Source organism: Pezoporus flaviventris, unplaced genomic scaffold (genome assembly GCF_033815535.1).
Source record: "Pezoporus flaviventris isolate CSIRO_AGI_PZ_B2104156 unplaced genomic scaffold, CSIRO_AGI_Pfla_v1 ptg000006l, whole genome shotgun sequence".
Lineage (NCBI taxonomy): Eukaryota > Metazoa > Chordata > Aves > Psittaciformes > Psittacidae > Pezoporus > Pezoporus flaviventris.
Window position 1 is genome coordinate 15,813,218 of NW_026892554.1, and position 27,164 is coordinate 15,840,381.

At 41.0% G+C, this 27,164-nt stretch overlaps 1 protein-coding gene across 5 annotated transcripts in view; it reads right to left on the reverse strand.

The window, feature by feature from the left end:
• Window positions 1-27,164, reverse strand: part of THSD4 (thrombospondin type 1 domain containing 4) — a 317,127-nt gene that overhangs the window by 273,244 nt on the left and 16,719 nt on the right. Inside the window, exon 1 of one of the 5 annotated variants that reach the window (XR_009742235.1) lies at window positions 2,309-2,625. The exons of 2 other annotated variants lie outside the window; for them this stretch is intronic. The gene's annotated coding sequence lies outside the window, so the exon portion shown is untranslated. Of the gene's footprint in view, window positions 1-2,040; window positions 2,242-2,308; window positions 2,626-27,164 lie in introns of those variants that run through there. 2 more of the 5 variants (XM_061447098.1, XM_061447100.1) reach the window with 2 other exon arrangements.

A 27,164-nucleotide genomic window follows, 5' to 3' on the forward strand; every position in this document is an offset into this window, starting at 1 on the left:
TTCATTTTTGGTTTGTTTTCAAGCTTGACTTTATGCACATTTGCCTAACACAGTTATTCAGTTTGTTCTACACCAGAAGCAAAGGTTTTATAGTGCAATCATAAAACTCACCACTGCTTATCAGCAACCTAATAAATTTTCTGCAATTAAATCTGCTGGAGCTTTGAATGAACCTGTTGTATGAAGTGTGAAACAACAGAAATCTTGCATCACACCTCCAAGTGGTTCTGATAGTTTGAGTCAGGAATCAGAAGTTGCTCCTTCAATTCCAGTGGAGCTGTTTCAAATGAGAGTCATCATCAGCAAGACCTGGGATTAGCCCTGCTCCTAAATAAAACCTGACAAGCTATGTTCAGGGCACAGTTATGACACATAATCTATGTTTCCTACCTACACACATTCTGAAGGCCTCTATATGATAGCCCAAAGCAGCTGACCTCTTATTTCTAACTTTGCTAAACATTCTCATTTTGCAGCACTTTTCTCCTTGAAAGGCAGTCTCTCCTCCTAGTCTTCTTAACTGAAATTGTTCCACTAGATTCCCTGGGAGAGAGGTAATGGAAAAGAAAGCATCAAGCTGTCTAATGAATTTTAGCAATATAAAGGCAATTTTAAACCCCTGATGATACTGAATGGGTGGAAATCACATCAATCAGGAGATTACTACTACTTTTACTCTAGAAAGAAGTCTGAGTTGACAAGCTACAGCTTGATGGATCAAATTGGTAAAAATGCATTGTCAGTACCACAAACAGCACAAAACTCAGACAAATTCAGGCTCTTTTCTGTTCCTGCTTTTGCCACAGAAGACAGGAGAAACAGCATACTGACAGGCTACTAACAGCCCATTAGGCACCCATTTCATCCATAGCGCTATATCACTGTATTGACCTACCCACAACTAGTTACTTAAACAGTGGCTTAGGATAAAAAAACCAAACTGCACTGGTTCATCAACAGATGACCACATAGTGAGGTACAAATATTTCTATATTCTTGGCTATCCACATCATTGATGCACCAACTCAAATCTGTCATCTCTGCTAACAGACATCATCATGCTGCTATGTAACCCATGAAGTACTGAAACCTTGAATATAACTTAGTTTTGCTGATCCTTTGCTTTAAAAAAATAGAAAAGAAAGAAAAAACACAGTGAAAGGTGTTGACACTGGCAAGAGATGCTGAACAACTCCCATACGAGAAGTGTCTAAAAAGCTAAGAATTCTTTACCTTGAAATAAGGGATAGCTGAGGTAAACAGGTAGGAAAAGAACACAGTTCTGAAATAGCACAGAGTTGAGAACAAGTCCATTTTATAAGGACTAAACCGTATCTGGCAGTAGATTTAAGACACAAATGGAAGTAGTTTTTCCTCACAACATACTAACCTGTGGAACTCACTGCTGACAGGTTTTCTAGCTTCTAGCACAAAACAAAAACCTCCCTTTGGACAAATTAATGGCAAGTGGGTCAAGGGCTGTTAAACACACAATGTGGACACACTGACAGCTGAAAAAATGTAAAGCTGTAGCTGGAAGACAAAAGGTACTCTGAGATTCTAAAGAAAGGTGACGCTGCCCATGGCAAGGGGGAGTTGGAAGCAGATCATCCTTAAGGTCCTTCCAACCCAAACCATTCCATGATATGATTCCCCTGAGCTATGGCATATACCCCTGCAGCCTGACAACTGAACACAAACAGCCCAAGTGCTGCTAGAACCTAAGCTCAGGAAAGACAGTAACAAAGCCAAAAGCAGGAGAATGTGAAGAGAAGTACCAAACGCCAAACATAGTTCATGCTTACATAGGCCAAAAGATCTGGCCCGAAACAGAAATAACTGCGACATGCACTCTACGTGAGGAAAGTTATTCACTTCTTTTACTCTCTCATACAAACCGCTGGATTCAGCTCAGACTACGTGCAGTTACTGCTTCTGGTGGGACACCGAGGCAAAACGAAGCAACTCCTTACACACCCTCTGGATGCAGCCCCTGGAAACCGAGCGCGCAAGGAAAGCAGCTTTGAAATGGCTACTCACGCAGCCAAAACACGAGGCGCAGGAATCTCGCAGAGCCGACCAGAAAGCTCCCTCACAGCCAGCCAGGAGAGAGTGAAAGCTCCTCCAGCCGAGGCTTGGAACACAAAGCTGGGTCGGAGCAGCCCTCACCGCGGCCTCGCAGCTCCGGCCATCCCCGAGCCCAGCCGCCCCGGCACCGCACGCACGCCCCAGCCGACACCACCGCCCGGACGCCCTCTCCCCGCTCCCCTTGGCAAGGCGCTGAGCCCGCCCGCCGCCCGCCGCCCACCTGGTGCGGGGCTCCCTCCTCAGGGCGCTATCGCCGCGGGGCGGCCCGGCCTTGCTTCGCCTCAACTCGCCCCACCTCAGCGCGCCGCTCCGTGCCGGCGTCCCTCGCGGCGCACGTCCCGTCCGGTCGCCCCACGACAAGGCGCTCTCCGTGCGGCGGGGGCGATAGGACTGACAGCACCACAACCTCCGGCGCATGGGAGGCGGCGGCCCCTCCGCCGGGTCCGCAGGAGCGCGGCTGCAGGGCGCCCCGCAGGACTCGAGGCAGGTTCCCGGCGGCTCCGGGGCTGAAGGACAGCCTCTCCCCTCACTCCAGCCTGCCTCCCGCGCAACGCGAAAGGCCGCGCTCTGCCCGCGCCTGCTGCCACCTGGCGGCCACGAAGCTCAGCGGCGCCTCGCGGAGCCGGCGCTGGGGAGGCGCGCAGCCGCCGCGGCCCGCCCGTTCGCCGGGGAGCGCAGGTGCCGCCGCGCCCGCCCGCACGGCGATAACGGCGTTCAGACGGTGCCCGGCCGGCAGCCACCGGTAACAGCCCTGGAGCCGTGCCCGGGGCAGGTGCTGCCCGCGGGCCTGAACAAACTCTGCGACCTCTCCCGGGCGGCAGCGGTGTCCTCCACCAGTAGAGCTACCCCGCAGGGTTGGAGTACGTGGAATTGTAACATTATAGTGTTTTACACTGTAACTTTTCACTTCCTACAGCCTTGCGCTGCTGGTGACAAGGGTACTCATGCACTCCATGCTGCTGCCCTCACATGCTACAAGCAAACGTGAGAGGGACAACTGCCATCCTCCTGCTCGCTGGCTGGATGAAAGACCATCTGCTTCTAGCAGAAACACAACTAGAAGATAATGTGTGGTTCCTGCCAGTATTTGCCCAAAAGTCTGAGATTTGAAACCAAGCCAGAAACACTGATACACTGTCACTGTGAAAAGCAAAGCACAGATAAGCATATACAAGGAGGATCTTGGTAACTTTTAAGTCAGCATCTGAGGAAAAAACCTGAATTTGTCTCTCTGTTCCTGGTTTGCATTAAGTGCACTGTGCCTAAAATCCCTAAGGGCATTTTTATTGAACAGTGCAATAAAGTGTCCAGCATGAGCTCTATTCTTTTGCTGGAACTGACCCAACCACGTGAACCCGATTGTTTTAAAGCACAGCAAAACAGGTTGTTTTTTCTTGGCAACATTTTGGGCTCAATTACACTTGAACCCAGCTGAATCAGTAAAAGATGATGTGTTGACTGTGCTATTCATTGTACCAAACAAACTGCTTCACTCCCAAGCCCATATACAGCAACAGGCTTTATGTAAAAGATCTACTGCAGAAAACTTACTTTTTCCTGTGTGCTCACCAGGCAATTCCCAGAGCACAGCACTCCCAAGCAGTTTCAGACGCCTTATGGCCACCACTGCAGATCTCTGTTGTAAAAAGACAGCTGTATACAGCTGTATGTTTAAGATTTCTCACAAAGAAGGGCCGCATTATAATGCTAAGAGAAGGGTAGCTATGCCACCTCCAGGAGATCGAGGTCTCATTTGTACTAAGTAAACGGGTTTGGAAACCACAGATTTCATCTAGAAAGAATTCCTCCTGTCCCTCCTGAGTTATGCTGTGTTTCACAAGCTAGACTGAAGCCTGTTTGGCAGTCATAAAACAATCTAGGAGGAAGCAAATGCTGTGCTACTCTGGCCATCATCTAATGAAGTACACGAATAAGTGACTAATTGCTAAATCAGGTAGCATGTGGGCAGGAATAGCTCTGTCAGATTACAGTATTTTAGTTCTAATCTCTACTATAGAACAGATGTTTTGCTTCATCTCCTCTGCTGACTACATGACTACTGTTTGCTTCTGGGAAAGACACAACTGTGGCCAGATGGACTAGAGTTTCTTTTGAAGAGCAAAGACCTAAGTACTTGGGTATTAAGCCAATAATTAGTGTACTTCACCAACATGGTGGGATTGCTCTGCTTGAGACAGTTCCTAACTCCTGATAGTGGGGAAAGTTTACTTAACCTGTACCAGTCTGAAAATCAGCCCTCAGGAGGAAGAGGACTTGCTTTTACTTAAGGGAAGATTAATGGCATTAGCCTCCATGCTGAAGGTCCCAAAGGCTGCTTCAGGTGAGTGCTAATAGCAGCAGAAGAACTGGAGCCTTGGTACATTAAAGGTGAGACCGTAAGGAGGCCTTTTGAAAAGTCAAGGAATGACCACTTGTCACGATTTTCCTTTCCTATCTCTTCTGCTGCCTTTAATTTCCCTAACTTCTTCCATTTTCTATTTGCTTTTCAGAATGATTGCTCCCTCCCAAGGGCTAATGCAGACTCCTATCTCTCATCCCTCCATCTCATCCTCCCCTTACTGATGAACTGCTCTGAACAGCATGCATCATGTTTTCCCAGCAGTGCAAGAGGAAGTTGTTGTCATGCTGCTGAGGGGGAGAGGATCAGTCCTTCCCCCACCTTATCTGTGCATCAGAGCAGCTGACAATTTGTTCTGAACAGTCACAGAGCTCCTCGCCTTCCCATTATGTTACAATGTTATTTGAAGTCTTTCATGGTCTCACATAACAAATGTGTCTAAGTAAAAAATCCAATATACTCAGGCTAGTGGCTGCTCTTTTTTAAGAGATGGACATGAAGGGCATTGTGAAATGGCAACATTCTTTTAAATAGAGAGCAAAACAAAAATGCTTGAAAGAAAAACACGTTCAGGAGGAGTTTAAATGTAATTTTTCCTGCAGTAATCCACAAAGGATATGCTTGTGTGAAGTTTTAATTTGATAGCAGAAGATACAGTAGAAAAGCACGCATTTAAGGGGTGTATCAACTGACCATAAAAGAAAGATCTGGGTGAGGACAGGAATTAACCTACTTAATCATTTGTTCAGCACATGGTAGTCCAGCCATATCTCGTCTCCTCATGTGAGGGCAGGGACAGCCACCAGCACCACTCACCCAGCAAGTTGCAAAGATTCAGGTTTGAGATGCAAGAGGTATCAGGGTATTTTTACTTCCAAAGCTGAAAGACTTCCCTGCCCATGAACCAGTTCTTTGGCCAGCTGCCTCAGTGAAAGAATAGGAATCTCTTTCAGTTAGTTTCATTAAAATTCTTTGGGTTACAGCAGCCTGGGAACAAGACATTAATACTACTTTGAAAATTCAGACTAGGTTACAGCATAAAATGATAAGACTGGCAAGCAGATAACAGGATAGAACAGGGGGCTGCCCTGCAAGACTGAACTATTGCACACTAGTCATGAAGAATCATCTCATGCTAACAGTGGGAAAGTGTGTGAAAATCCCCACTGGGAGAAGGAAGGAGAGAATCTGAGAAAGAAGATTAGATCGTGGTAGAGTAGGAAGCTAGAGTTTCCCTCCCTTGAATTGTTTCAACCACTTACTATTTGCTTCAATACTTCTCTGCGAGCCACTAATTGTCACAGTGGGATCTTTCTGCTTCATTTCCTCCTCTTTATGAGAGCAGGCGTCAACATTGCAAAGAGTTAGAAATCTGCTGCCTCCTATATGGAAGACAATGTCAGATTTGCAACATGTCCAGCACAGGTCAGTGGCACAGTTAAGCCTTGGGAAGTGCCTTTTATGCAAGCATTAGATTTCAAGATTAGGGGTGGTGAGGGGGAACCACTAATGCAAAAACCAAAAACAAAAGCGAAAAAGAGTAAAAAATTGAGACCTGAATGAGCTTTCTGGCTTGGAAGAAAGACTGTAGTTCCGCAAGTGTTCTGTTCACCCCTAGATCTGTTACTCTTTAAGCAGAAGTACTTAGTAGAAAGAGTACACAACACTAAAGGAAAAGAATAGTACCTAGCTCAGCTGCAGCTTAGCTATATGGAACAACAGGAGCAGTTTGTAGTTCACACCCAGAAACTGTATTCAGAAAATCCTCCATTTTAGGTCCCCTGTCTATGCCTTTCTCTGGTGCTAGGTCAATCACCCCTGTCAGATGTTTGCCTGAGAACAGCAGAGATGCTTAGAAGATGGAAAGTTTTTCAATTCGTATGTCACATTACAGAAATGGGAGGACATGTCTGGTTTATGCTTCTTCTACTTTTCATGTGAGGACAAGACCCAGGAATGGCACTTCCCTGGGACCTGCAGCCCATGGGCTGTGGTACCAACCGCCTCACTCTTAAGTAAAACTCCGCAACAGCACAGCAGGACATGATTACTTTCTAGCCAAGCAAAAAGACTCTCCCCTTTCTCCTCCATACCCAGTATTTCTCTTTGGTCACACTAGAGGACTTCTCCATGTTCTGGATAAGCACCAGCCAGATCATGTACACTAGACAGACCACGTCCCTTACTCTTACTAATGTGCTACATATACATACATACCTCAATAGTTTTCTTTATGTGGACATCCTCACTACTTTTTTCCATTGCCTTTTGCTAACCACCATCTCTAGTATTATAAAGCTTGTGTCAAATAACCTCTCTACACATTTCCTGCTTAAGCCTTCCTTTTATAACACCTTCATCACAGAAGAGAACATGAATGAAAGACAAGCAGAAAGTTACACGGATTTAAGTGAAGCAAAAATACGCATTTAGGAAAACATGAGAGTCATCCAACTGAGAGGCCTCTTCAGCTTGTGTTTCTTATCTTTACTAATAGCAAGACTGAAGACCTACAGCACACAGCATATGCTGTTTTGTATTTATTTTCCTTTTTTGTTTCTCAGCTGTATAATTTAAACCTCCTTTCTTTTATTACATCTGTAACTACAACACGTTCTAATATTTATAAATGAAGAGTGACTTGGCACCACATTGCGTGCAGTCTGTCTGCCATCAGAGAGGCATTCTCTAAACGGGTCTACCAGCCCCAAAAGCTAGGAGATCTGAACTGTTTGCTTAAAATCTATCTTCCTCCAAAAATAGCCATGCACAGCTGTAGATCTATCGAAAACTGTTAAATAACTGGAGATTTAGTCCAAAACATGAACTAGAAACCTTTCAGTGACCTAGATAACCTGTGGTAAGTGAAAGCAAAGGATGCCCAAGTTGTTCAGAAACAAGCAGCCAGGAAGCAAGCCACTGCGCTAGGCAGCAACCCTATTACTGCTTAATACTGCTATGGAAAAGAGCTAAGAACTCAACTCGCGGGCCTTAGAAATAATAATGGACTTGAGTATCTTTCACAGGTTAGAAACTCCAGATGCCCAGTCACCACAAATCTCTGCCTAGGACATCTTTATTTCCTCTGGATGCAAAGGGGTAGTTAACAAAGACCTAAGAATAAGACCCCAAATGTCCTGCATTCTAGCTGAAGCTATAAGACAAAGGATAGGAAATCCTGAGTAGAAGAGTATAAACACCTAACTCCACCAAGATCCTAATCTCCTAAATAAGTAGTGAGAAAACATAAACAGCAGTGCTTTTAGTGCAAACAGGTAGTACTGGTTTAAAGAATGGGCAGTATGTGGCTAGAAGCTTCGAGTAAAGTTCTGCAGCCAAGATAACCACCTCTGTTAAGCGCCACAAAGATGGTGGCTTCTCCTTGCTCTGCACCCCCTCAGTGCAAAATCTGTGCTTTTCTCCCCAAGCTAGAGCTCTACAACTGAATCTTCCGAGCCTTCTAAGCAGCGTGGGAATAAGAGGATGATGCTGAGGAAACTGCTCTTGAGAAGGAGCTTTGACCCTTCCAGGCAGTGAATGAGAGAGACACATGGTCTGGACAAGCACATTCACTGCTTTTGTGAAGTTATTCGCTGATTCAGAGGCGTGAAACTCCAAAAAACACTGTGGAAGCAATGGCACTGCTTGTGGTACTGAAACAGCATGGACTCCTCTGGGGCTGCTGTGCCTTCATAAATATTGACTTTGGATAAATCTTCTGACAAAATGCTGTCGGGTTTTTTGTTTGTTTTTTAATTTTTTCCTCCCAGGCGGGTTCCCAGAGCTCATTTGCTTAAGGCAACACACATGACACACGAATAAGCCCTTTGAATAGTGATGCAATTGCTTGGTCATGAAATGAAACAAGGCTGGATTTTGATTGGTAGTTGGAGTTTATGTTGTTTGATTTACTCTGGATTCTTCGTTACCTCAGTGCTATTCCTGCCAACACCTGTCTGAACACTACTGGTTATGGGCTGAAATACTGTTTTAAAGTCTTTTTTGAGTTTTACACTTATCAGCCTCCCCCTTTCCCCCTCCCCCCATCCCCTAAGCAATGCAACTTTACCCAAGAATTTTTTTCCAGCAAGCCAACTGTATCCTGGGCTGTATCAAGAGGTGTGACCAGCAGGTTGAAGGAAGTGATCCTGCCCCTCCACCCTGCCATAGTGAGACCCCACTTGGAATACTCTGTACAGTTCTTGTGTTCTCAACATAAGAAGGACCTGAAGCTGTTGGAGCAAGTCCAGAGGAGGGCCACGAGGATGATCAGGGGACTGGAGCACCTCCTGTATGAAGACAGGCTGAGAAAGTTGGGGCTGTTCAGCCTGGAGAAGAGAAGGCTGCGTGGAGACCTCATAGCAGCCTTCCAGTATCTGAAGGGGCCTACAAGGATGCTGGGGAGGGACTCTTCCTCAGGGACTGTAGTGATAGGACAAGGGATAACGGGTTAAAACTTAAACAGGGGAAGTTCAGGTTAGATATAAGGAAGAAATTCTTCACTGTGAGGGTGATGAGGCACTGGAACAGGTTGCCCAAGGAACTTGTGACAGCTCAATCACTGGCAGTGTTCAAGGCTGGTCTGGACAGGTTGAGCATCCTGGTCTAGTGTGAGGTGTCCCTGCCCATGGCAAGGGGTTTGGAACTTAGATGACCCTCTCCAACCTAAACCATTCTACGATTTGAAAAACCAAGAGAAGAATGAAGACAGACAATATCTGAGAAGACAGAAGATTAAATATGACATAAAGCATTCAGCTTTGGTCTCCTTTGGTAATGGCAAAGGAACCTTGGTAGACCTCAGAAATATTTCCAGGAATGTAAAATACTAATATTTAATTTGTGATCATAATTTCTTGCCTCTCACTTAAGTACACATTACTGTACCTATATCAGACACACATACAGAGACCTAACTCATGTGCCTAGCTTGGAATAGAAGCTGTTCTCAGACAGTTTTTCCCTTCAATATTACCCACTTTCCTGATTTACTGATTCTTGGTGGAACCTAAAATTACCTGAAAACCGTGGCCACTGAGAAACACTTTTGTATCCATACTCAAGCACTTGCTTAATGTCTAACCTGGAGAACAACATGCAGAGCCTCTGTGATATGGCTCTGATCAGATACTTGAATACAAGTCACTGGCAGGAACACCCCTATCATTTGTTGTCATGCTGTCTGCTGGCAACTTGATGCTAAATAGCTTAACATTTGTATCAGCAACTCAAGCAGGATATTAATTTGAAGCAAAAGAGAGCTGTTTACCAAAAACAAATAAAAGGCGTATGGATGATGTAAGTACTGAGCTATGGGGCTTGCCTCCCCATACAGTACACATGCCTAGATGTTTTTCCCCTGATTCATGAAAACAGTTGGACCACAGGCAACCTGCGTACTGATCTGCAGGCAAATCTTATGCCAAAACACTGGTCTATCCTCAAAACATTTCCAGTGCATGAGGAACAGCATGAAAGAAAACATTCTGGCTGCCCCTTCCCCTGTACCTCCTGAACATTAACAGGCCTGCATCATCTCTTACTCTCACTGGAAGGTGTTAGCCCTCATACCATCAAGCTTTCCATTCTACACTGAGAGGAATAAAAGTGCAATTGAACACCATGTACTGACTGAATTATTAGGCTATTAAAGAGAGAAAAAGACAGGACAGTGGAAAATGGGTATGTGCTCAATTTCACTTTTTTAAAAGTTTTTTTTTAGGATGAGGCATATGCATGCAGCAGTTTATGGAGGATATGTATGAGTTATCCTTTTACATAAACAGTTAAGGCCAAGACTATCCAGCTTCTTTGTAACACACTTTCTACAATGTGAAAAGTCTTTACAGCTCTATGAGCCACAATACAAACAAGGTTTTACCCTGTCTTCTGTAGAAACTGGGAGTCATTCTCGGGCAAGAAATGCATATATGTTCCACATAACTTATGAGCAACAATTCCCTCATCTAAGCAGCCCACCCTAGGGATTATTTTGTAAACGTTTACCAGTAGATTAACTGGAAGAAGTCCTAGCACATCTGAATTTATTTTCCAAGCTATAGATTCAGATCAATTTAGCAATATATAATCTAGCAACTACAGGATACACAATTTTTAACTGCTTATATTTAACAGGTTGATTAACCACAAGTGCCAAACGCTTACTGTACAAAACACAGACTCTTCCTTTTATTTCAGTTTGGGCTCTTAAGAAGTGTTAAGTTGCACTGAAGTGTTAAAATCCTGCCTTTTTCCACTCTTTATTTACCCCTACATAGAGGTGTAAAATAGGTAGTCAGTACAGTCTTCCTTCCTTCCTCCAAACACCTCACACAAATAACAGCTATTTCATAGGAGAAAGAATCTTTTCCTTGAGATAATACAGCAGAGTTGAGCTACATAAGCATCTCAGGTGGCGTAAGAATCTCAAGCCCATCCAGCCTTGCCATCTTTTTTTTCACCTAGCTGTGCAAAGCCCTGTTTGTCTCCAGCTTGCTCCCTTGCCAGGCACGAGCTGTCAACATGAAGCCTGACCCAAACTCCACTCAGTCAAAGGCTGAGCCCCACTCGTAATGGGTCCCAACAAGCACTTGTGTAGCAGCTGACTATTTGCTTTTCTCTGCCAGCCCTCCAAAGCAACACATAACTCTGCCTATCAAAAAAGCTGTTGCTTCCGGAACTTTTATCAAATTTCATTTATCTGCTACAGTGAAATAAGGGGAGAAACTAAGGGAGTGGGGAGGAGTGGGAAAATATTATCTAATTTAAAGAGTAACATGAGGACAATTTAGTAAACTAGACTTCATATGCTGTCTGGTTCTGTCCATAATATAAACAGAAGTCAGTTTGCTTCAAGTAGATGGTCTATAGACTCCAAGCACTTGAAACAAGAGACGAGCACAAACACAAGTGGATGAGGAGGACCATGGTTCTTGGAACTCCTCAGTGTAGGCATATTCTTAGGGCTGTTATGCACTACATACCGCATACCACGTAACAAAACACCCAAACTCTGCTTCACTGATTCACCTTCCCAGAAAACCTAATCTACATAGTATCAACATCTGTCCAGCAGGACAATTATAAAATATGTAAGTATATTTTCATATATACACACACGGAGCCTCAGTTCAGACTGCTTCTCACATTCTGTAAAGGAGTAAATGGAAGTACTATTACAAAAGGCACTTTCCTCATGTTGGAAGAACAACTTAAGAGATGTTTAGAGAGTGAGTACAATACTCCTCACTATCTAAATATCTCATATTCCAAATTCCTTAAAGTAGGAATTGCTAATTTTTCTTTTTTTTTCCCCGGGAGAAATATTTCTTCATGCATTTCAGCTGCACAGAGAAGAAAAGTTTACATGTATCTTCGACCAGATGTGTTTACAGGCACAAAAGAAGCTCTACAGCAATTTTTCTATTTGTAGTGTTCCTGGATTCTAACTTTACAGTTCCTGTAGTTTATTGCAGTTCTGTGGGGTTCATTAAAATCCTTCTACAAAATCAGATAAACAAAAGGAACAGGAGAGGGAAAGTATGCATTTTACGTACTGTCTATTCATCCTGAATGAAGCCTGCCCCAGTCTGTTTGTGTACACAAACATTTGTGGAAAGCACGCACTTCCACAAGAGCACTCTGCATTCCCATTTTGGTAGCTGGTTCTTTTCTTGAACTTTGTGCGTACGTATGTACGCACACATATGAGGTTTCAGCACACTTTTCACAAATGAAAGGAAAAAGTAAAACAGTTTACATGACATATATTAATGTAAATGCCAAAAAATCTTCAGTCCTCACACTGTAGACAGGTGTTTTAGAAATTTCCACTCTAAGATTTTATGGGAATTAAGAAGTAGCCTTTGTAAGTCATATGCACTAGTCACATACTGATGTGAGATCAATACAATCAAATAAATTGATTTGATTTTTGTTTGGTTTCTTATATTTTATTTTATGTTTTTTTTCACTGACCTACAGTCTGCCCTGTTGTGTGTGACAAGGAGCCTATCAGAACCATCTGCAATAGAGATTTTTATATAAATATCAATTTTTTAACAGAAATTTGACATCAATTTCTGCTCTGCACCATTGATTTTTTTGATGTGTGCTCCCCCTTCCCTGTTAATGTCCTCAAACTCATCTTACCAGCACTGTCAAGAGCTTTTCCTTCAATATTTGTAGTACCTGGAGTCTCTGTTTGACAGAGTTTTGTCAAATAGTATTAAAGTCCAACTTCTAGTTTTAATAATTGCACTTCAGTGAGCTCTGTTTTTTCTCATGTTTTAAATAAATACCCTCCCAGTATTTTAAAACTAATCCATATGTATATACGATTTACAGTTCTGCTGCAATAAATTGTCAGAATAAAACCCCATAAAATAACAAAAAAAAATACATAAAGTAACATAAAATAGCAAAAAAAAATATACGTAAGGTAACATAAAATACCATAAAGTAACACAAAATATAAGAAACCAAACCAAAATATAATAAAATGGAATAGAATGGAACAGAATGGAGAGGCATGGAATGGAATAGCATTATGCTCTGCTTCCCATGTTTCCAGGATAGTGTGCATTTGGGGATTCCAGATACAATGGGGTGTAGTTGGCTGGATCAGAAGTGTAGCCAGAGAAACCCACCTCTGCATAGCTGAGGTTTTCAACACATCCACAGAAATGCTCTGCAGAAGTAACTCTGACTCAACTACAGTGTTGTTTCTCTACCTGCACAAACTCTCCATTCCCTGGTATATGCAGTGAAGAATATGAAACCGTTCAGCCAGGGCATTTTGTTTTGGATAGGACAAACCTCTGCATACTTTGAGATCTACAGAATTTCCTGACATATTATGAAATAATTAGTTGGCCAGAGATCCAGCCCTGGGCCCATTCAGGAGGAAGACAAACTTTATTCTCTCACAATCTCTGACTGGAGCTGGATACAAAAGCTTGGGTTTTTAATCCCTAGGGGAAAGTTGATAGTGTTGAGTTGATGGCTTTTCCAAAGAAGTTTAAGTTACAGTGAAAAATTATAAGTTTCCTATTTGCTTTTTCTACACTTTTCTGGTTTTCTCACTTTTGTCCTTCGATTTCCTCTAGAAAGAAAGGAGCTGGGGGGAAATGAATTTGGGGAAGGAAGAGAGAAGGAAAGTGATCCACCCTCTCAGTAGTTTTCATGTATTTAATAAAACTATTTCTTAATAGAAGATTGAGATTAGTAAGAAAATGTTTAAGTGCGAAACCAGCCTTACTCTAATTATTAAGATAACACAAATGTAACCCTGAAAAGTGTCAAGATTTAAACTGTAAAATAAAATCCACTGAAGTCATGAAATTCAAATAATTACAGAATTTTTGGAATTCCAAGATTACCGTTAGCCTTTACATTGTTCAAAATCGGATCAAATAAAATTAAATCCTTTATCTCAGTCAGGATTGTTCTGTTGAGAGCTTCTCTTTAGTCAGGAAGTACAAAGGCCTAGTATTTCAAAGGTATTTATCTTGAGTGTGTTCTGTATACACACTGTTCAGAAGTGGGTAGTATCTAAATGGTCAGAAAGCAACTGTACAAGCAAACTCAGCTTTTCTTGTCAGGTTCCAGTGGACACCCAGCCTGCCAGTGCAGGTTCCTGTAGATCCTGCTGCTCCCCTGCTGCACCAAGTTCCTGTCTAGAAAGACGGGTTTTTGAATCACACAGCTATGGGTAACAAAAACCAAAGACTAGAGCAACACCTTTATGGTTTCGTACCTCTCCTGCTGCAGCTGTAGCAACATCTCCTGGGAGAAAGGTCATTGCTCAAGCAGGGCAACACATCAGAAACTCGTACTACAAGTAATAATGCATATTATAAAGTAGAAGCCAGCTGTACAGATCCTAAATCAACCTTATGAAGAGTTCAGCACTCTTAATTTACTAGGAAAGCTACTGCCTCCTCACTTGCTTCACCATGACATTACAGGACAACCCAGCAAAGACCATCTGCCCATCCTTGCACAGGGCAGAGTAAAATTATGGTCACTTGCAGACATTCTCCTGAGATAATGCTTAGTTGACTAGATAAATACAACATGGAAATCAACCTGCTATAACAGACCCTTCAACAGTATACACCTTCTCTATGTAACCTAGAATAGCTTACAAAATACTGAATCTTGACATATTTACTGGCCCATGTTTTAGCAGACAAAATTTGAACTATGCGTTACTTAGAAGCAAACACCTTTATAATAGAAAGAGGGAAACATATCTGTGTCTCTTTTGACAAGGAGCATGGCTATTGTTTGAAGATGCTCATAAACTTCAAAAGCTAAGAATAATCTTTGATGGGGAGAACTGATAGGAAGAACCTATAAAAAAGAATCAAACCTTAAGAGTAACTGTTAAGAATGTTTCAGCAAATAAATACCGTTTCACTGTAAGACATAGGGGAACATACAACAAACACCAAAATCTGTAGTGCATCTACAGACACCTGTGTAACCACCACAGAAATCAAAGGGTCTCATACATTAGTGGATTTTTGTGGTAAGGTGAAAGAATTGTCTCTTCCTAGAGCCCTGAACTAAAGTGATTCTGAACCCTGCTCAGATTGGTTGTTCAAGGTGGCTCAGTTATGAATGAACTCTAGGAAAGAAGATATGCATCATCAAAGGCTTTCATAATTCTTTACTTTCAAAGGCTCTTATGACACTGGAGGATCTCATGGCCCATGGGTACAAAATGAGCACAAAGTAGGGACTCAGAATATCACTTGATCAGATTTACTACTTCAGGGTGCTTTTTTTGTTGTTGTTTTTGTTTTGTTTGGGGGGTGTGTGTGTTAATTTTGGTGGTTTTTTTCAGTTTCTTTGTTGTTTTGTTTTTTTCTCTGTTGGAAATATTTCCTTCTGGGGAATCCAAAGCATTCTACATCTTCTTCTGTTTTGCTTCTCCTACGAGGTGTGCCTGGCCTGTACAGCCATCACAACTCTTATGAAAGGCCTCTTAGCTCAAAGGCGGCAAGAGAACTTTTCCATGGACTTCTGAAGAGTACCCCTAAGACCTGCTACATTCAAGACACAATCAGTAACATTTATAAATACACAACATCCAACTTTCAAAATCCTTATGGCAATGTTGCCACTCAGCATTCTCATGCTTCTCTTCATGGCAACACACCAAGGCTAGGAATAACAGAGGATTTCTTTTCTGCTGAAGAAGATAGAAGAGCTGAAAGTGACAGGAGATGGAGTGAGAAGGAAAAAGCCTTCCCTAGACTAAATAACACAGAAGAGATTCTTCTATTCCCTCTTAACACATGTAAGGATTCAAATGTGTCCATTTTATTACAGACATTCACACCTGCCTAACTGTTTTGCTTGGCTCCTGGCAATGTATCATGCGAAAGAGGAGCACTTACAAAGCCCAGCTGTAACGTAACAAGATGAGTCATGATCCAGATATGTACCACTGATAATCATGCACCTCGAGAGAGAAGTCAGAGCACCAAGAAGCAGATGAAAACTGCAGCCCCCTAAGTGCTGAAGGAGGAATTAAACAGCAAGTTTCATTCAGGTCTATCAAAAAACAAGTGACAGAAGAAAGCTGTATCAGTTTCCTCCCCTACTTAACTTCGCATAGACAGATTTTCATCCAAGGTCTGATGCTGTCTAGAAAACTTCTGCCTGTTCATTTTGAGCAACCACCACTCTGCTCGGAATGGGGGGGGTGGGGGGGTGGAATATATGTTCCTAGTTGTTGAAAACTTCCCAGGGTGCCAATGTTAACTACCAACTCTTCTTCAAATAGTCCCTGTTTCTTACTCCTATGCCTCTTTATCCTTTTTGTACCACCTACTCTCTCATAAGGGCAAACACCTACACAAAAAGAAAACAGATACACATATACATACATATATACACACATGAACACATACATACACAGAGTCTATTCCTAACCTTGCCAATGCTGCAACATTTTTAGCTTTGGAAAAAAGAGCCTGGACATATTTTAATTACCAAAAGGTGATCAGATAAGCCTGGCCTGATTTGTTGTTTATACCATAAATTGCTGCAACAGTTCCACCTACAGTGGCATGCTGCCAGTGTTGGCCCACAAAGCAGATGCAAGTGCCAGCTCTAGCTCACTCACATTCCCTCCTCAGTATTTACTCCAATAGTCATTCCCTTACTCTTTCTGTTCATTGACCACTGTGGGTACTCACTGTCACAGAACCATAAACATGAAAACCCTTGAGGCTATATTTCTTGTTATTTTACAGCTTGTTGGGGTTTTTTTTTGGTGGTGGTTGTTTTCAAACAAAAAGAAACCCACCGCTGTTGTCAGTACATACATTTCAACAGGTCTGTTTACAACTCCAACACATTGTTTTTGCTGCCAGTGCACTGCTTTACCAATCAATAATGTGCTAGCTCACACTTAACAAAGGGTTACACATAAGTTCAGCAATTGGGATAGCATCACCCATCCCCTCATCACAACTGCCAGACAATAGGAGATACAGAGCTTGTTATTGAGTGACATAGTTCTACTAAAGCTGCTCAGCACTGGCCAAGTATGCATCTTACCCATTTTTCTTGTACTCTGACTTGTTAGCACAGTTATGATGTGTGAAGATAAAGCTGATCAAAAATAGCATGGATGCTATATTCATGCCAGAAGTTATTTCTCAAGCCTCGTAGTACAAAAATAACCCTAAGAATCAGCTGAAGATTATTATATAATAAACTACACCCTAAAATGCAACTTGAGAAATTTGATACGTATTTTGCAATATCCCTGAAGAACAATACACGAGGACCTCCATCAGCCTCTCAGTACCATCATAAATTGCTTGGCATTGTGCACTACTCAGACACATAACAGAAGTCACTAACAGAAAAAACTGATGGAGGTAGGCCACCCCTCTGACCACCCGAATTGTTCCTTTACTACTTACTGTTAGTCCATTTTAGTTTTCAGATCTAAGGTACAGGAGCAACATTTTCATTTTGCCTGTAAACTACCCTAGATTTTAGACTGAGTAAATCTTTTCCTTGTCTCCAACAGATACTAAATGTACATCTAAATTCACCTCCTTCCTGGAATAGTTTAGATGTCATTAATCTAAGAAGAAAATTTTGTCACAGCTGGAGTTAGTAAGCATCAGCTATGGACAGCAGAAAGAAAGAACTCCCTAAAGCTTATGCGCAGACATTCTGGCACCTAAACACAGACTAAACTATTTCTACACTGTCCCTGCAATCTCACTGTATTTCTTATATTTAATCAAAATAGATACAATTTTCTCTTTAAATTTATGACTCCTTGTCTCTGTCTTCACCTGTGTCTATATTATTAAATTGCCCAATAATACTTCAAATGTTGAATAACCAAACCCACAGGCTATCAATCTTGTGATCACAGAATCATAAAAAGGCTAATGGCAGGGATTCTAGGGACTTCTCTTCTGCCCCACAGCAGGATCAGATCTGCCAGTTGCCTGCTAAAGGTGTTTTTAAAAGCCCAAGTTTCAGATTTTACAATCTTCCAGAGAAAGAGTAGCACATTATCCCTAGCTAAGCATTAGCTAGAACTAAGCAGAATTTATCTTACTGCAATTCAAGCCCTTTATTTCTTTTCCTACTAAAATTTGAAACCACATTATTATTTCTACTTTGCAGCAGAGAAATTTGTTTTTTGCTTCTTTTTGCATCGTTATGATTGGAAGATGAAAGAAAAACATTTAGACCTTCTGGGAGCTCCAAACTATTAGTTTATTTCCTAGCATATTTGACAGAGCATTTTCTACATTAAGGATTGAGTAGTGACCAGGTACAAAAGACATAACTGAACTTGACCACACTGGACTTTCAGAACTGACTGTTTTTCTTCTAAGCAACTAAGAACAACTTCTAGTACGTACTTATTTGGGGTTACTTATGTACCAGTCCTTTGGCACAAGTCAGAAAAGCATATTGTACGATGGCACTGCAGGGTCTCGGAGGAAAACCTGCAATACCCAAAGGCTGCCATTATGTCTTCTTTCATCTACCTCCTATCATTTTTTATTCTGGTCAGTGTAAGAAGCAGGACAGAGCAATCACGGGTATCAGAGAGCTTTGTGCTGGCCACTGGAGCACAAAACACAACTGTATGGAGACAGCATAGGTACATCATTGTATTTGCACACTTTGCAATTGAAACTTAACATACATGAGTGAATGCTGGCAAGTACATACCCTTATCTTTTCCCCCTCTAATCTTCCCATGCTATGCTTTGATACATGCAATTCTAGGAATGTAAATGATGTCAAGCTTTCAAGAACTTAAACAGCAAGAAATCATTACCCTGACGGTTTGTAATTCAACTCATCAGATGACAGCTTTCTGACAGTAATGTGCTCTCATTCTAGCTGTGAATATGTATACTAAGCAGGGAAAAAAAGTGGTCTCAATCCTGTCCAGTGTTGAAACAAGCCAAAGTCAGATACCACATTCTGTAGGTTTCAGTAGAGTCATTGGCTTCCATCTCAGTCTGGCAAGAATGAGCACATATCATTGTTCTTAAAAGAATTAAGAGTTTCTGAACAGGAAAGCCAGGTTACAATCCTTGTTTATAAGCTTTTAAAAACTGTGTGTCTATAACTTGCTGCCCTAATATACTGTGAAGCTTGTCTGTTAGTAAGATGAATACTGACCTGGAATACTAAAGAATAATTGCTGTGTAGAGTTTAAAGGAATACTGCCTAAAGGAAGATACCTGCTTTTTAAATACAAAAATTTTGATATTAAGGTCTTCCAGTAAGAACTGGTAGAATATTGAATGGGCTTGTAAATACCCCTAAATAAATGTTTGCTATGTGCACTAAACTTAGGGGAGTTTGACTAGGAATTAAGATTTGCATTTAACACTAACAGAAATACCACTGCTCTGCACTTCAAATATAGGAACTGCTACTGTAAATAATGCTAGTAGTCCAGCCAAATCTGCTATTCTTTTTCCTGCGACTAAGGGTAGTGCTTCAGGGAAAAACCAAAGAATTCGGCAGTTCTTTTGGCCTCACTGACATCTGATGGTGACAAGTTTTATCATTCACTGCTTTACTGTTCACACACACAAAAAGCAGCAAATGTAAAACCACTGCTTTCCAATCTATTTGACTGTTCTTGTCCATGTTTTTGGAAGAGTTGAAAAGAAACACAGGTGGGATTATTCAGAGCACACATCATTGTGAACACACCAGTCAGGCCTTCTCTCTTCAACAGTAACAGTCCTACTTTCCTCTTATAGAGGTCTTTCTTGAGGTCACTTTTTTCTGCTTCCATTTTCTAGTACATTGGTGCAGCTACAGCACACTTCACTCTCAGGACTCTGTAATAAGCTCAGTAGTAATTTCTGTTCCTTTTTGAAAACATTTACACAGCTTGTTTGCTTCCCTGATTCCTGCTTGATATTGAGCAAACAACTACATTGAGTGATTTACAACGATATTCCATCTTTTTCCTGTGCTTTGCCAATTTATGTGTAACTGGATAATCTTCCACTGCACGTTACTTTGCATTTGACAATTGTTCCGCCTAACATCAAGGTGCCTGAGCAAGTGACTTCACTTTGTACACAGAAGTTTTTTCTAGTGCTGTGTATTTCACAAAGCATTTTTAAAACTTCTATGCCAAATGTCAGCTCTCCAACCATTCAATTTTCTTCCGTCGATTTCTTCAAAATATCAAGTTCACAACAGCCATCAGCTAATCCTGAGATATTGCTTTAAACACCAGTTATTCAATTCATTGTCACCTGTCTGCATCCTGTACCCTAGATCTTCACTTTATTTCTCCCACTATGCAGCATTTATGTAAAATATAATATGTTGCGCTGAGGTTAGCATTCAAATTGCTAAATACATTTTGAAGTTGTCAGGAATGATGATATAAAGGAAGTCCTAATATGACTATTCTAACACCTTAGAAGAATGCCTTTTGTGTTCTTAGATTCACTGAGCTTCTTCAGAACGTATAACAGCATCTGCAGACTTTCAGAAAGCTGCTGTGAGGGCAATCACTCCCTTCAGCAGCTGCTTCCTTGGCTTCCTGTCAGGCAACCGCACTGTGAAATTACTCTGCACCAACAGTTGTCCTCCTTTACTCCTTTTCACTTCAGATTATTTTCTTCTGGATGGCATTTTCTAATTGGACTCTTTATCCTTGTTTACACTGAAGAAGTTAGTCATTGCTGGTTCAGAGTGCAGAAGAGGATGCAACTGCAAAGCTAACTGCAGAATGTGCCAGATTAATGCCGGTTCCCAAAGTGGTTCTGAGGAGATTTCGTTCTTGTGTATATTGGCAGCAAACCCACATTCATCCATGATTCTGCTCTGATACTGCTGACATTTAATATCAGCAAGAGATAGTTCTCCTAGTACAGACATGTATTTTTTTCTTGCCAGATATTAAACTTGTGTCACTCATAAATATTAGGCAATGTCACTTTGCCATAGAACCCTTGGGAATAATTTCTACTTGAACTCATTTTGCCTCTCACTGTTGGAAAGTTCGAAAAAAAGTCAATGAAACAGAAATCCAGATTTCTGAATGATCTAAATCTATGCATTTCTGCTGATGATGCTGATGAGGCCCATACGAGAGAATGGAGCATATTTTAAATTCACCTTCTTAATTTCCTTTCATTCATGCAACACGCTGTGATCACCTTCATGCTACCATCATACAAAACCCCCTTTGGATTAGAAGGCAAAGCCTCACCAACATGCAAATCTTCAGAAAATGTGTACTTGGGTGCAAGAGCCAATCCATGTTCACAGTCAAAGGCTGCTGTAAATTGCTTACTAACTTAAAAAAAACAGCTTGATTGAAATTTCTACTTGCTCTGCCCCTCTCATTTAGAGGGCGTGAACTGCAGGATAGAAACAATGCAAGGCAAAGACTGTTTTTACACTGAACAGTTTGGCATGAGTTCTGACTATTGCTCTGGGTGTGGTCATAATATTAAACAATGATGAAATAACCAAACTCTCCTCCTAAAATAAAACCAGCTAGTTACTAAGTACACCCCACATATTACACAGCAAGCCAGGGTCCAATAGCTAGCAGTCATGTGGCAGAAGCAGCAGTCAAAATCACTTCAAATGCTAGTTATACTTACTCTCCCTTAAAGGCATCTTTCTGGTTTCACAGAGCTAAATCTTAAACCTAGCATCATGTATTTTTTCCATGCCTTCCTTAATTACAGATATTGTTCAGTTGTCCTGAGCACAAACCAGAGATCCAGGAGAGTCCTACAATTTCACTCCTGTTTTCTTTCCTCTTCTACAATGATACATCTAGCTTGCCTTCCAACCCTTCGTTCACCTGCATGTCTGTAACTGAACAGAGTTCTGCATATAGATCCTTTATAAATTTTCAAAGACAAACATATTCATAAGGACTCTGTACCCAATCAATCCAGTAAATATTTTAGGAAGACCTCTTTTGGCTATCTGGAGAAATCAGCAATATATAATATATATATATAATATAAATATACTATATATAATATGTAAAAGCTGCATATATTTGAAAAACAAACAATAGGAATACCTGCATTAGAAGCCCTGCTTGAGAATATCTTGGTAGTAAGAGAGACACGTACAAGAAAGAAATACCACCTAAAAGCCCTACACAGCATCTTCAGCAAAAATCCTAAGAAACCTCAGATCTTCACATGAAGACTTGCACTTTAAATTGCACTGCATTATACTGAAGAAAATATCTTCTCCACAGTTGGAAGAAAACATGTCTAACAAACAAGTAGTTGAGTGAACAAAGATAAGCACTGAATATCAAGTATAGAAACCCACAAGATTTTTAATCCATCCTTATACAGTTTTGATTCCAACAATTTCAGCTCTTGTCCATGAGCATCCACCAATTCACCTGTTGAGTTTATTCAGAAGGTATAATTGCATATTACAGAGTCATTATTTTCAATACAATTCACAACACAAAGTTCTTCAAATCCCAAAGAACTGCAGCTTTATACCAGAGTCCTTCTTTTTTTCCTGTCAGCTGCTGAATCAATGACACATGATATTTTATGGACACTTAATATCCTACAAGAATAAATGCCCAGAACACACAATTGCATTCCTCAGAAGAGAGGGTATCTCTGTTGTGTTAATCTAGTCCAAAGTTTCCCTCTGCTAGGGAAAGAGTCCAGTTGCAGAGACAGCCTTTCCAAGACAGAGACATCTGCCCACTAACAACTGGACTGCAATTACCAAACATTTTCTTTGGATGTTACTGACCAGTAAGGAATCAGAAAACAGCTACACAACTCTATTTACTACAGTAATTTAAGTGTTTGGAGGCCTTCTAAAAATCAGAAGAAGCAGTAGTGCAACACTAGCATTTAAGAGCCCTGAGAAAGGTCACCAAGACCCATAACGCCAGACCAGTACAAATGACATTTGAAAACCACCATCCTAAAAGCTGATAGCCTAGGAAAGCAAAAGTAAGACAAACCACAAACAGGACAGTCTTACTCACTTCAAGGTTAGGAAACATGGCACAGAGAGGCTGAACAGCCTGCCTAGCTCTCTGGGAAGTGAACTCAAGTGCTTTAAATTAGGACCATAACTAAGCACCATTCTTTCTGCATAATTTTCACTAAGCTAAACAGCAGAAAGCATTTTGTGATTTTGTTTTTGATTTGTTCCAGGACAACTTACTACAGCCTAGGGCACATTACAGTAGTACAGCAAAGCCTTTCCATTCCCCTGCTGCAATATAGCCTAACCATCACTGAAATTGCAGCATTTAGGTAGTGTTTCACATACCATACTCTGCATAATAACCTGAGGAAACAATAATCCTACTGAATGGCTCCAAATCCATTTTAGCATGTGCCTTCCAGGTCCTTCTCTAGACACCCATACACACATGGGACCAGATTCAACCGTGCTGGAAAAAAAGGCAAGTATTCTTGCAGCACAAGATGCTGCACCTTCCTTTATCCTACCATTAGAAAATCACTTTCAAGGAGGGTAGTTGCTGGATGCTACCTTGGTACCTTCTTCCCAAAAGGAACAGATGCAAAGATTGCGGAAGTCAAAGATGCTAACAAGATACATTCAGCATAGATTTATAGTCAGCTAGCCCAGCCGCTACATTAAAAAAGGAGCCAAAAGAAAGTAGAAAGGGCATAGCAGTCTTAGTCAAGAAATGCACAGATTCAAAATATGATGGTTACAGCACCCACTGTCTAGACTAAGCAAGCACCCTCTGAATGAACATTAGCAGCTGTCTTCTCCTTTATTCCCCTCTGATTTCATCAAAATTCACCCAACCTCTTTGCTAGGGTCTAGATTTTAAGAAGCTGATTTCAAATTACTAGCCTGACAAAAAAACTTGTTCTGAATTATACTTGAGTTACAAACCAAACTTACCCTTCAGTCATGATTGTCAACTTCTGCAGCTTGGAAAAGATGTTTTTCCCCCTTGTAGTTTTATAGTGGAGGATTTGCAGGAGTGTTCACACCACAGCTCCTCAGAGCCTTAGATTTCCTGCTAATGCACTCTGAGTTTCTGCCCTGTGATTAGACTTTTCCACTACAGATTGGTGCTGTGATTCTATAAACAAAACTGAAATCACCACTGTACACCCTATGACTATAGTAATTATTAATTCCGTACCTCTTCTCTTGATAGATTCTGAACTGGTTTAAATGACACTTTGAAAATAGCTACTGAACTAACAGCCTTGCTTCTTAGGTTCACAGTACTGCAGTGGTGATCATTTTAGCAGAATCAGGCAACCTCATGTAATGATAAGGCGCTAGTTTGCACCAGAAATGAAAATGTTGCGAGTCCCAAAACTTCCATAAATTGCTTTTATTAGAGAGGAAGTTGGATTTGTCCTTCTTTTTGATATTTTAGCCCAGTGAAAACATTGACTGGCAGTTTTCAAGAAATCACTGCTTTGCACCAGCCTGAAATCAAGAACAATCCTTAATCATCAGTGGAAGGCTTCTATATAGCAGCCAGGAAACCTGAAACCCGACAAGCTTTGAGCTTGATCTGGGTGTTCTAATAAAACTTTCATATTTCAGTGCTCAGCATTGTATGAAGCAAGCCTCCCATGTCAGATTACAAAAAAATAAAAAGATCAGCACACATCATGGCACAGAAAACACATGGAAAACGAAGGAATGGCAAGTTCATTTCCTTACCCAAATTTGTCACAGCTGCTTGGCTATTTTCTACTACAGTACTAACAATAACAAAAATTTATGATGAAATTAATGATATAGAGTTAATGATTACTCAGAGATTTTATAAATCCATTAGTAATATGTAAGTAAATGTTATTTCAGGGGAATGCACACAAAAAGAATGCTTGTTGCAAGATTAAAAAAAAATAGCTTAGAACTGCTCAACCACTTTTTAGCATCAGTTAAAATCTTGGAAGTAAGTTTTTGTTTAAGAGGACTAAGAAGGACTCTAAGGCCAATACAACTGGGAATCTAAGTCTGGTCTTACTGACAATACAGAACCACAGAGATCTCAGGAGTCCACCTGGTTCAACACCTCTTCAAAGCATGGCTGACTTGGACGCTGGATCAGGCTGCTCTGGGACCTGGTCCTGAGCCAACAGAAGAAAACCCCCAAACCCCAAACTAACCAGTATCTGCCAGTAAAATCATATCCATTCTAGTGGGTCCTGGAAAGGACCCTAGTTCACGGAAGTTCATTCCAGTTTTGCTGTCGCACTCAAACCAGTGCTTCTCCAGAATGGGAGAAGTATCATTATCCAGCTGATCCACACTAAAAGTATAAGAAAAGTTTTTTCAGATATTAATCTAAAATTATTATCTTATTTGAACAAAGTATTATCAGATCCCTGTGAATTGAACCAGCAGTACCAAATACTGGTATCTCTATAAAAGATCACCAAGTATAATTCTATTAGAGGAACTGCCTGCTTTGACAAAGATGAGGATTTGGCAATTACTAAATAAAAGTGGTAAGTGCAGTGCAAAGGCTAAACTATGGGATAACGAGCCAAAATACTTGGCTCTTCTCCTATTTTGGCAATGTAACTAGTGAGTAATCTTGAATAAGATATTAAAGTATTTGAGAGTAATTCACTGAATTTGGTATTGAAATTCTAAATACTGTGAAGCTTAAGGTGTGGTACAACTGGCATTGTAGGAGAAGGGGCAGCTGGTGTTCCCTTGCAGTCACAAGCCACAAATACTTAATGAATGTAGCTTCCTGAATGACTCATACTAATACCTGCAACATTCAAAAACACCGGTATGTTCACTGCAGTCCCTACACGTTCACTTCACAATTATTCCTTTATAACCGCTACCAAGAGTATTAGAAATATTTAAAGCACAAATTCCATCATGATGCATAAATGGATTCAGCTCTATCTCCAAGATACTTGAAATACAAGGGGTTTTTGTGTACCTTTCAGGGGAAAGACAGAGTTAAACAATTATTTTTGCTTTCTCCATTTCTTCTCTAATGCTTGTCCAACCTTTGTTTTGTCTCAGGCAACAAGAATAGTAGTTGCAAAAGGACTCCTGGTGTTATGAACAACTGTCATTATGCTTGAGAATAACAAACTATTACCCAGTGCCAAGAAAAATGCTCTGTAAAGCTTTAGCAGTTACCCAAACTATTGCTTGGCTCTAAGCAGAACAGCGTTTTGTTGACAAAAGCAAAGCTACCTCTAAATTTTTAATTACACATTTAGTTACACATTAGTCTCCCACATAAGTAATTTTCCATTACTTAGTTCTTACTGAGATCAATGCTGCAAGTCATTTCATCCCCAAGTCTAGCATTTGCAGCATTCAAACCTTTCCAAGGAAATGTTCCAAAAGCTTTCTGATGTTTTGGTCCTACGTGCTCATAGGCTGTCTTTAGCCCTGTTCCCAGTACGCTCAGACAGCCTCCTTCCGAACAGAATCAAAATTTCTGGAGAACCTGCCACTGCCTAGGCAGCAGTCGGTGAAATCACACAGACGTGCATGCTGCCGAACAAAACGTTCCAAGCGTAAAAGGAAAGAAAAAAGGTGCTAGCATCTAACATGCTTTTTACTCAGTTTCTTACTCCCCCCACCCTGTAAAAAAATCTCAAGTTTTATAAGATAGCCAAACTTATGGAAAGACATGGAAAAGACATTACTATTACAGTATTAAACACACCACAGTGTTTGTGCACATGTATTTATGTTTTTAAAGAAAAGCTACAAGAATGTTTTCACAGTTAAGGGGAAAACTTTTGTAACTTTTTAGCATCTATCAAACTGCAGTTTTAGAAGACACCCCACTTCCCTTCTTTCACACCTTTTTTCAAAAAAAAAAAAAGACAACAAACAAAACCAACCACAAAAAATTCCCCAAAAATCCCCAAAACAAAACAAAGACAAAACTATAAGAACCTTCTTAAGATTCCCTGAGGGAAAAATAAATAAATGGAAAATACTTCTCCAGGCCCTTCAAGGTAAGCGTTTGGATGAGGAAGTGAATCTTTGTTCTTTGACAGCAAACAGATGAGCAGTTTTTGAAGGGAGGAGGGAATAATCAAATAAATACATTTATCATATACAGTGAATTTCATGTCCTGTAAGGGGGGGAAAATGCAACAGGGCTTACGTGGACCTTTTCACTGTAGACAAAAGTGAATGATCTATTAAAATCTATGGAACTGACCTC